At 42.0% G+C, this 12,352-nt stretch overlaps 1 protein-coding gene across 3 annotated transcripts in view; it reads left to right on the top strand.

Annotated features, from left to right (window-relative positions):
• Positions 1-12,352, top strand: part of ADCY1 (adenylate cyclase 1) — a 238,948-nt gene that overhangs the window by 113,006 nt on the left and 113,590 nt on the right. The gene's annotated exons all lie outside the window — the stretch shown is intronic.

The following is a 12,352-nucleotide window of genomic DNA, read 5'->3' as shown; positions in this document are numbered from 1 at the left end:
ATTTATTATCTAGTCACAGCACCTACAGAGTAATAGATGCCTTATGGAATAAAAAGACAGGCACATTCTTTGCCCATAAGATCTGATATTCTAATGGTACAAAGATATAGTACTTGAGAGAGACAGTTGGTGGGGAAGTTGGAAGATGGGTGGGTACAGATAACCAAATGAGTTCACGTGGTGTTTGTGTGTGACACCCATGTCCTGTTCCAAATTATGTTCTATATTATGTACAAAATGTTTCCTCCACAAACGTCCTTTTCAATATATAGTGATCCCTTAATCAAGACTCTCCATTCCTTCCCATAGGGTGCTCACCATCCAAAAACATCCTCCCATGCACTGTGCTCTCTCACCATCCTACCATCTCCTCTCCTGACTCCACACAGCAACCCAGCGTGTGTAGTTCTGCTCATCCCAGGGATTAGCCTCTCTTAATTTCCTCAGTACAAATCCTCTGTCCCTGTGTATTACTCTGATGTCAAGCTTTGAGACAGAGGAGCCGTTTCCATCCCTGCATTCCTTTGCCAAACTGCTTGCTGATAAGACAGCTGGAAGTGTCTCCTGGGTGGGAGGAAGTCTCTTGCTGTTTGCGATACCAGAGGGTGGGGAGGGTGTGGTGACCTTTGGGCCCTCCTTTTCTCTCAGTTGTCTAAGAGAATGGGGCCTCTACATGAGGGTCATCACAGGTGATCAGGGCCAAACTGTGTCACAGGAGACCAGAAACTGTGAAGGAAGACCATGACTGAACCTTCTCTCCCATCCCTTAAAGTCCCCACAATGGTGGTCAGGCCCAAAGAGGTGCTCTGGCTGGTCTGCAGCCTCCCTGCCCCATTGCTGCAGCAATTCCAGCTGAAGTGCCTTCCGTCCCTCTGTACAGTGGCCATTTCTGGGCTTCTCAATTCCTCGCCCTGCAAGTGGAGCAGCTACAGTTTCTGTTGATGCCATGTTTGTTCCCAGGGATATGGCCCCACCTTGGGAGATGTTCTTCCTTCCTTAGCCTGTATGATCGGGGGACAGGGCTTCTAGCATCCACTAAGCCCTTCCCCACATGTTTTAGCTGTTTCTGCAGGGGCTGCCTATAGCATAACAAAAGTGAGGGAGAAATTCACTTTTCCTTTTAGATCAGTGTAGCCTAAAAACTTGCCTCATGTAGCCACAGAAGCTTTTATAATTATCTTTAAAAATTATTCAACCTCAGAGCTGCATTTAGGGATGCCATATGCACCAAACACTAGCACGGGCAGAGCTGATTAGACTGATGGCCTACGGGATGGATGCCAAATGACAATGGATTTAGGTGGGAAGCTTTGCATAATTTCTAAATGCCAGCACAGCTCCATGAATGTCAACCTTGTGTGACAATAAATAAGCATTTGGGCCATTCCTGATGCCCTTTACGCTTGAATGTTTTTCACAATTAAAAAAAAAATCACTAATCGCTATGGGGCAAAGTTCATTGTAGTCAATGGGAGTCTTTGGATCAGGTCCTAGCTCTCGACCAGACATTCAGCTCAAGATGACTTCTGCATTTTCTTTAAAGAACTAATAAGAACAAACATTTTAAAATAAAAAAAAAACAAATATTCAAACTCCAGGAATTCAGTGGAACTTATTCTTTTTATTTTATTTATAAAATGTACCTACAGCAATGGTGTCCTTCGCCTTTGGCCAGATAGGGTATCTCTGTATTGGGTGCCTTCTGATTGAGCAGTGATATATCTATGGTGTGAGTTAGCCTGTCTTTCTCCGGATTTTAATAAGGGTGCTTGCATTTCCTCTGGTTGCTATGACTTCCATAAGAGGAATCTATTGCACGCTGGGTGCTATAGAGGGGAGATCAGAATGCGGATAATGCCTGTGTCAGGAGATGAAGATGAGCCAAGTAGTCAGGTCATACAAGGACACCGTGGGAGGACCCGAAACTGCCCTTTTGTAGGGCCTGGGCATTGAATACATGATTATCATGAGAAAGGGATTGTCACTGCCACCAGTTCTCTTTTCCCTGTTCTGAGTCCTCACCATCTTGTCTTGCTCCATTTCATCTTGTTGACACTTTATCTCCAGCAGTTGTAGCTCCTACCTATTCCCTGTTATATATCATTCATTTCTTGCAAGGTATTTCTTGTCTGGGTTCCCTTTCCCAGGGGCAGGATGCCCTCCTGGGGAGTAATGTAGTGGAAGCATGGACACCCTTTGAGAAACCAGATGAGAAAGTAGATTAATCCTCTGAAGTTTTCAATGTGCCATAGAGGTCCAGCCAGAGGACTCAGATAATTCTTCAATGAAGACCATGAGAGCCAGGCATGATTTAAGTGAGCAAGTTCTCTTGCAATTCCTTCCAACAGCTTGAGGAGACACTAAAGTGTTTCTCAGTATTAGAGTCAGATTCTTGTCAGTGGATCACAATTATGCCTACACAGCTATTTGTCCTTCTCACTTTCTTTCCGAGAACTCAAAGATGCAAGTGTTTGATACCCCAAAGAGAGAGAGAATGGCATAGAAGGCTATCTATCTAAGGTACATATGTGTAGAATCTGAACAGCTCACACTTTTTAATGCATTTATGTTCACCCCTGTGAGCTATCCCCATTCATGGGGAACTGAGCCATAGAGAGACTCTCACTTTTCCAAGGTCACACAGGAAGCCTCTGGCAGAACAGAGAATTGGACCTAGGTCTCCTGAACCTCAAGCTCATGTCCTAACCACTGGACAAACTTTCCTCTTCTAGGAAGGCTCATCAAAGTCTTGTTCCTTCTTTGGCTGCATTTATGCTGTAACAGAAAGCTATCTCATTCTTATGATTTATTTCCTTGAAGTAAGTCTGTTTCTGCACTGGGGCTTATGCAACTAATGAGAACATGATAGGCATGCTTCTCCTCTCCTGGTGTGTCTACTCTTGGACATTCCACACCATCATTCTAGCACTGAGGCAGCATGCAGTGTGTTCATGCAAATGGTGACAATAAAGAAATCAAGAACATAAATCTAACCCAGATATAAACACTAAAGGAGGTATATGGTAGAGTTTTAAAACTACATGGTGAGTGTGGAGCAACTGGAAAGATTAAATCCACTGCCCAAACCAGGGCCAGGGTGCAGGGCTGCTACTGTAGCCTATGGACTAGAACAGCCCAATTGAGCTGCTTGCACTGAATATTAGCGCTATTGGAGCTGCATAAACGTGAATGCGTGGCGCCTTCCTGTTCCAGCCCCATTGTGTCCTGAGCCAGTATATGTAGAGCCAATGGTGATACTCGCAAAAAGAAAAGGAGGACTTGTGGCACCTTAGAGACTAACCAATTTATTTGAGCATAAGCTTTCGTGAGCTACAGCTCACTTCATCGGATGCATACTGAGGAAACTGTTTACATGGCACACTGGGGTTGCACATAAATCTCTGTGAGATCAATCCACCATTGGTATCCCTGCCCAGACAAAATGTGGGGCTTAACGCCCAAGGCACTTAAGCAGAAGCATAAGTTTGAAGCTAATGGGACTACCATGTACTTAAAAGTACCCATGTGCTTAAGTACCTTGCTGAGGTCCGGAGCTTCACTTCAAGGGTAAATTTCATCCTCTGATTGGAGCAGTGAACTCCCCTTCCGCCCCCAACTTTCTAAAATCTTACACACGGTTTTCCTTTGAGAATGAAATGAAATCTCTTGTCTCTTCTTAACAATGCAAAGGCATGAACCAGCATTTGCATGCGACAGTAGTTTGTAATGTACAGCAGCAGAGCGTGAAAGAGGACAAAACCTGTCTTCTTTTTTTTTTTCTGCAACAAAGAGAGGCTTGTAATCATGTCTCCTTCAGTCAGATGAAATGTGCACAGCAATACATGATTTTTTTTCACAGAGATTCTGATCTGCTGATTAGAACAACTACTGCATGTGTTTTGTACCGGATTAGTTCAAAATCCTCATCTGTATTGGTTAAGAACAATGGTGTGCCTTAACAGTCCCCGGGGGGGAAATGCAAAGAAAATCTATGGCCATTTAGTTGCGATGTGTACGGTCCCTGTGACTACTGAAGTGTGATCTGTGGTTGTACATTGTGTTTGTTGTTGGTGCTTAGGAGCCAACATCAATTGGAAGTGGCAACTTGTGCCCACTCTTGGCAAAATAATTGCCCTGTCTTACAAAGGTAATACAGAAAAATGATCCCAGATACCACTGCAGTAAATGTGGTAGGAGGAAAGGGCAAATATTAAAACAGCATTTACTTACTGTGAGTAAATCTTATGGAAACAGATGGGCTTGAATGTTTCTCAGCATTAACATTTTAGTAAGGTGTTTTTTTAAAAAACATTTTAAATAGCACCTTTGATCCCAAATGATCCCAAGCTATGTTAAAATCTATTATAATAATCATTAGGGGCTACATTGAGTCTTTGTTCCTAGCACTGAGTATTGGGTGGCATGTAGTTGGGCATCCCTGAAAGGAGTTCTGGAAAGGTTACAAAACAATATCTAATATTTCTTCTTATTCCTCTGCCCTGTTATTGCATAAGAACATTGATCTGATCCAGTGTGGCAATTCCTGTGATCCTGTGGAGTTCCTACTTCTGAAAGTGACCAGCACCAAGTACTTCAGAGAAAGGGGCAAGAACCCTGCAGGAGACAATTATGGGATAATCTGGCCCTGAACAGAAACTTGCTACTAACCCAAAATACCTAGAGAAGATGGCTAATGCTCTGAAGACAAGGATTAATATCCGTTCCTAAACTCTTATTTATTTGTTTACTATTTGCTATTTAAACTTGGATATTCTTTTTATTCATCTATAGCTAATGCTTTTTTTAATTCTGCTAGGCTCTTGGCCTCAGTGATAGCTCAATGCAGTGAGTTCCACAGGTAAATTGTGTTGTGTTTTCTCTTAAAGTGTCTTTGTCAGTTTTCAATTTCCCACCTTTCAATTTCATTAAATGTCTCCTTGTTCTTGTATTATAACAGTGCGAATAGAAGTTCCTGATCTACCTTCCCCATGCTATGGATTATTTTGTATATTTTTGTCATGTCCCCTCTTATTTATCTCCACTCTAAGGTAAATAGTCCTTGTCTTCTCAATCTTTCTTCATATAAGGGTTTTTTCCAAGTTCTTAGTCTTTAACTTTTCCATTTCTGCTAAGTCCTTTTTTACAAAGGAGTGACCAGAACTGAACACACAGGGCACACAGCTGATTTACATAATGACATTGTAATATTTTCTGTTATTCTCCATCTCATTCCTTATGCATCCTAATGTTTTGCTTGCTTCTTGACTGCTCTTTTTACACTGAGCCAAGATCTTCATTGAACTGTACACAACGATGCCATGCCTTTTTCTGGAGCTGATGCAATTAATTTAGACTCCAGTAAGGTGTATGAGCAGGGGAAATTATTCCCTCCAGCATGCATTACTTTGTCTTCAAATTTTGTCCCTTTGCTGTTCATCCTGTTTTCCACATCATTAATAAATCCATTACACGGCACAGGTTCTAGCATGGACTCTTTTGGCACCCTGCTGTTAACCTTTTTAATGATGAACATTGACCATTTATTCCTACTCTTTGTTTCTCTCTCTTAGTCAGGTTTTGATCCATGACTGCACTCTCACACCATGCCTCTTACGGTATACCTATTTATTTCCTTTAACAGCCTCTTGTTTAGGACTTTGTCAAAAAGACCTCTTGAAAGTTTAAATAAACTATATCAACCAGTTCTCCTTTATCCACTGTTTCATAGGCATGCTCAAATAATTTTTGAGAGATAAGGGAGGCACAATTTTCTTAGTAGCAGCTATGCTAGTTAGAAGCTAATGTGCCTTCTAGGTATTTTAGTTTTAATTATAACTTCAGTCAGTTCACCAGGTACCGAAAGTCTTACTGGTGTGTAAATCCCAGATCACTCCTATTAAAATACAGGTACGATACTTGCTGCACTTCAGTTCTTTATATGGTGTGAAACCTCCTAGGGGTATCCAGGGTTATGAGGCACCTCGATACCACCTGCCCTTAGCAAGAGGAAGTCATGACTGCACCTGCTGTGGGTCAGCTCCCTGAATCCACCAGCCTCTTGCAACACAAGCACAACCTTCCAGTCCTCCATAGACCTCACTGTCTCTGTACAGTTAGCAATAAGCACAGACTAAGTCCCGAGTCCTCCAAGCATCCCTCTGGAGTGCCCAGACCCTGATTCATTGAACACTCAGCTCTCTCCTTCCAAAGGAATAGTACACACCACCTTACTAGTTTTAACTCAGGATCACTGCTCTGCTTAACACACAGCACTTAGATATCTTTATAGTGGAAATAATAATAAGTTTATTATCAAAGAACAGAGATTCAAATGATAGTAAGCAAGAATATCTGAAACAAGCAGTAAGGTATAAAACAAAGTCATAAAACTCTTTCTAGAGCCTAAACTTAACTCTCGGGATATTCCCCTGTCTCCTACAGGGTAGCTTGGCCCAAATCCTTTTCCTAACACTTTCCATCAGGATGGATGAAATTCCATTTCATAAGATCAAGCCCACTGCAGCTTGTCTTCACAGATGGAAGGATGCCAGAACATCTCTCTGCATCCCCAGATAGATCAGACCTTTGATCTTCACCTGAAAACAGCGTTCCCTCCCCACTGTTTACCTCTTCTTGTTGGTTTCCTTCTGAAGTCTCCACAAGCCCTTCATTAGCCTTTGTCTCAGTATACTAATCAACTTCTGTTGTAAGACACACAATGGTCTGCCAGGGAGATAAGTGTCCACCTCCTGTCTCCAAGCACGCTATTTTTGAGTAACCTGGCTTTAACTACAAGACCTAGAGAATGCAATTTTCAGCATATATATGTAACTCTTCACATTTATTCCATACATACATCTTACAATGGTTGTGATGACCACTATGACAGAGGCTTTCATCAGAGACCTCATATGACATTTCTTGGTGAAACCATGGGATCCCTGTGTATCCTTGTGCCCTCTGCCAATTGGCATTAAGAGACCCTTGGGTCACATGTGGTAACTTGTTCAATGAGAGATTGTGTATTTTTCTTAACAGCTCAGCCACTTCATCCTCACTTTCCTTCAGAACTCTTGGGTGTATGCCATCTGCACTAGGTAACTTGTTGCTTTTTAGTGTTCCCATTTATTCCAGCACCCGTTCTTCTGACACTTTAATTTGTGGATATTTCCTCATCTTTATTACCAGAAAAGAGTAGGTATCTCCCTAACATTCTTCATGGTGAAGACTGAAGCAAAAAAAAAAAAACAATTTAGCTTCTCAGAAATATTCTGGTCTTCTTTAATTGTTCCCTGTAATGGTTGTGAGCTGGAGCAGGTTCTCCCCACTAGTGGTTAAGGCCCAAGGCAGCAGTCACACCCAGTGATTCATCCCCAGCAGCAGTTCTGCTAGCGGGTGTAGTCCTGGGGCTGGGTAGGGGAACCGGATCCTCCCACTCCATCGGGTTCCAACCTAGGGCCCTGAAAGGTTGGTTCAGATTCGCTCACCTTGTGGTGTCTTCTGTCAGCCTCAAGTCAGCTTCCCTGGATCATGTCCTGTCTCATTCTGCATCCCTGCCAGCCACCCCTAGGGAGCACTGCCTTCAGGGCTTCCAGCCGTGGTCTCAGTGTCCAGGTACTGTGCCTCCCCTGTTGCCTAGCTTGGTGTGGGCTCAGCTCACATCTTTCACAGGTGCTCCCAGAGCATGTCCTTCTCCCTGGCCTGCCAGGCCCTGACTGAGCTGTCTGGCTACCTCTTAAACCCCACATCCAACCCAAGCTTGCTCAGCATGGGGCAGAGGTGCAGGGCCTCCTTAGCCCAGAGTTGCTCCTTAATGCCCTCCCCTCCAGTGAGGGCTTTATACTCCCTATCACAGTGATGAACCCAAAATTTCCCCACAGGCTTCCTACATCTAATATACATAGAGAAGTTCTTACTATTTGTATGTATGCCTTCAATTATTTGCCTTTCAAATTCCACCTTAGTCCTACACCTAATTTCCTTCTTAGAAATTGCCTATTGGCTTTACTGGGATTGGGCTTCCATATGCTGAAAGCTCTCTGATTGCTTTGTATAATGTCTTGGATGTTGCCATTTAGTTGCACTGATTTACTTTTTGTCTTCCTATTTCCCTTTCAGTTTAGAGTTATATATGCTATGAGACTCTGTGTCAGTAGAATCCATGCTAAATCTAAGTATTTTAGTTTATTTACTCTTGACTTTAAGAACTTTTTGACCAGCTTTTGGGGGGAGGGATAGCTCAGTGGTTTGAACACTGGCCTGCTAAACCCAGGGTTGTGAGTTCAATCCTTGAGGGGGCCATTTAGGGATCTGGGGCAATTGGGGATTGGTCCTGCTTTGAGCAGGGGGTTGGACTAGATGACCTCCTGAGGTCCCTTCCAACCCTGATATTCTATGATTTCTATTAAATTCCCCTCTTTCTAAAGTTAAGGGCTAGTTTGCGGTACCTTTCCTCCCTCAGAGACCTTGAACTTAGTTATATTCTAGTCACTGTTACACAGAGGTTTAACGGTAGTTGCTTCTTGAACCAACTCTTGTTTCTTCCTTTGTACTACATCAAGAATAGTTTTGCCTCTTTTGTGCTTTAGAACTAGCTGTTTCAAGAAGCAATCATTTAAGAAATTGTTTCTGTAAACATTATCCCATTGTGACCAGTTAATATATACAGATAATTGAATTGCTCAGTGATTGTCATTGGACTAGATGACCTCCTTCCACCTCTGATATTCTATGATTTCATTAAACATTGCCTTGTTGTGCTGTCTGAGCACTGTGCAATTCTTGCCCTGGTCTGGAAGCTGTTGGTAGAATAGTCAAAATTCTTACTCTGCCAGTATTCTTGTAACATGGGATTTGTATCCACACAGATTCAGTTGTGGTCCTTTCCATTCAGAATTTTTATCTCCCTAGATTCTGTGGTATCTTTTAGATACAACACTACTCCGCCCCACCACCCTTTGACCTGTTCAGTTTATAGCCAGGTATTACAGCAGCCCTTTGATTTTTCTCATTTCACCACATTTCAGTAATGTCTATTTTGCAAGGTCATCTGCCATTGCCAGGCATTTACACGTGCATAATTTTCCAAAATATTCACCTTGAGGTGTGGCTTAATTTTCCCATGTTTAGTCCCTGCTTAAAGTGACATTATTTTTGGAAAGCTTGAACAAAACCTGTTCAGTGGTTTTTGTGGGGTGAGAGACTGGGAAAGAAATCCTTTGCTTTTTCCGATTTATTTATTCTTTCTTCAGCACTTGGCTTTTCAACCTTGATGTTGTATTAGTGTTAGTAGTTGCATAGGACATGCATAAAGCATGACTGAAGTACAGCCGCCTAGAGGCACAGGCAGAAAGCTAGGCATAAGACCAGTACATGCCACACTGTACAACAGTTAGAGTGGCAATGAAAAGTTTTGTCTAAGTCTGTCATGTTAAATTGCTCTTACCAATGTGCCTTATAGTAGTCAAGCATATAAATTAACATACGTGACTATTAAACTGGTTCTCTACCCAGCTGTTGCAACCACTTTGACATTCCCATATTGCTAAATTAGAGCTAGATCCCAACTAGATTAGAGGGGAATTCCAAGGTGGGAGAGGTGTTCCACATACAAAAAAGTTTGTGAAGCCGCTGGACTCTTACAAATTAACATACATACTTAACATAAGTAAAATTATATGAAACAAAATGTGTCTTCCCTTTAATGGTTACTCTAAATGACTCTGCTTTGTTTCATCTGTAAGACAGTTCCCAGGATGGTAGGACATTTACTATGACTTCACTTCATCCTCACAAACACATCACTGAATTGCAAATTTATGTAGGCTTGACTGGAGACAACCAATTTTCTGCCATAAAAGCCATCCAAGCCGTTTGCTGTGGGACTTTCTAAACTGGAGTCATATTTGTTTTCCTTTTCTATTATTCCTCTCATGTTGTGAAAGGCCTTATTTCCTGTTAAGCCCACATTCCCTATTATTGCTACGACCATGTCTCCATTACCCAGCTAAATTGAACTTGGTAGGGTCTTGCATGCTGCTCCTTCTTAAGCTTTTTGTATGCATGGGACCATGGAATGAAAGAAAACTAGTGTAACTTTGTAAAGTTACTGTTACCGACATAAATTCCAGGAATGTGTCTGCATTGAAGCCAAAAAGTTTCCAGAGCAGTATTTTTTAACGTAAAGTTCAAAATTAAATGCAGCAGAAATATCCTTTAAATATGTGTACTGTAATGGACAGGACATAGTGAAATCCACTTATAGTTAAGTCATTTGTTTTAGACAACATTACTTCTCTCATAAGTGGAGATTCCCTCTAACTAGAAGTTCTATTGACGCACTGCAGTGCATTGAAACAATTTATAACTCTCATGCTACTTCACTGTAGTGGGAGTTTTGCTACAGTGTATCAGTTTCTCATAAGCATCTTCTACTGTATACACCTCTCCTGACAGCCACCCACAAAATATAGAGGTTTGGAAAGCCGCACGTATTCCATCAGCCATTTTCCTTTACTCACAATAGCATATGGACCCAGGAATTTCCATATTGTATCAGACCCGTATCTAGTCCAGCATCCTCTTTCCTACAGTGGCTAGTACGAGATGCTTCAGAGGAAGCTGCCAGGAACCTCAAAGTGAACAATTACAGAATATCCTGCTCTCATCTGTTAGAGGTTGGCTTATGCCTTGAAGCATGGGAATGTATGTAACTGCTGCAGCTCTGTTTTGTTTTTACTCCTACTTAGTGTAACAGTGATGTTCTCCTTATCCAGATAAATGTCCAGTCCTCTTTTGAATCCTGCTAACCTCAATGATATTTTATAGCAGTGAGTTCCACAGGCTAGTTAAGCATTGTGTAAACAGTTTTTCTCATATGATTTTTGCATTTGTTGCCTTTCAGTTTCGTTGATGGGGCCCTTTTCCATGTTTTATGAGAAACAGTAAATAAGAGCATTCAACTGATGTTATCTGCACCATTCATTACAGTTTGCAAACTTCTTCTTTTATTAATCTAGTCTCTAAACAATCCCCATCTTCTTTCCATTCATCTAATCACTTTTGTCACTTTTTTGGGTGGGGGGGTCACTTTCCTCACCTGTTTGACATTTCTGCAATATCCTTTTTGTTTATCATTACACAATGCACATAGACTCTCACTGAGCTGTCCAGAGTGATGTTCAGGTCTCTTTCCCAAGTGGCTATGGCTACTTAAGAGTCTAGTGACATGCCTGAGTAGTTCAGGAATTACTCCTACCCATGTGCATAGCCTTGCATTTCTGAACCATGAACTTCATCTGCCATTGGATTGCCCTTTCACCTAGTTTTCTTATGTCCCTCTAAAGTTCCTAACAGCCATCTCTAGGCATGAATAACCTAAGTAAATTGGTGCAGTCTGCAGTTTTTGACACCTGCCTGTTTACTGTGTCTTCCAGATCATTAATAAATTATTGAACAGCCCCAATGCTAGTAGAGGACATTGAGGCATCCCAATGTTAACTTTTTGCCGTCATGAAAATTGATTTTTTTATTCCTAATCTGCCTACTCTCTTAGCCAGTTTCTCATCCATAGTTTTCACCTCATGACAATTTAGGGAGTGTCTGAATTGCAGTCAAAGGGTGTGATTGCAGCTTGTGTAGATATACCTGGGCTAGCTTTAACCCAGCGAGCTTGGGTACCAGTAACATTGCAGCTGCGACAGCACAGGCTTCAGCGTAGGCTAGCCACTTGAGTAAGTACCCTGGGGTTTTGGGTGGGCTTGTACAGCCTGTGCTGAAGCCTGCACTACCATGCCTTCACTGCTACCAATACCCAAGCTAGCTAGAGTAGGTCTATATGTGCTTTAGTCACACCCCATGATTGCAAGGTGGGACGTACCCTTTGTTTCCCTGAGACCATCCTGTGAAGGACTTTGTCAAAGGCTTTTTAAAACTCTAAAATTGTGTGAGCCAGTTATGCTTTATCCACTATTTTGTCGTCATGCTCAAAGATACAAATAAATTAGAGAGACCTATATTACAAGAGATACCTGAGGGAGAATGAGCCTCAGATATTTTGTTGCCAAAAATATAGTAATGATTAAGCCACTTATGGCATGTTCCTGCTTCCAGAGACCACTTCATGTGAGAGTCATTGAAGGTCAACTCCTTCTTTCAGGGCTGATCTACTTTATATAGTCGCTGTAGTATCTGCATGCTATTTCAGAGACAACAGTTCCTTTGGGTGGATGGGATTGCAGGGGGTGGCACAGAATACCTGCTCCATCCATCTTCCAGGGACAGGAAGACTCTTCTGCCTGATAAGATTCTAAATTCTTCCCGACGCTCATTTTGAACTAAGTTCAAGTGACCT

This window comes from Caretta caretta, chromosome 2 (genome assembly GCF_965140235.1).
Source record: "Caretta caretta isolate rCarCar2 chromosome 2, rCarCar1.hap1, whole genome shotgun sequence".
Taxonomy (NCBI): Eukaryota; Metazoa; Chordata; order Testudines; family Cheloniidae; genus Caretta; species Caretta caretta.
The sequence above is the reverse complement of the archived record's forward strand: the minus strand, read 5'-3'. Positions and strand labels throughout refer to the sequence as shown.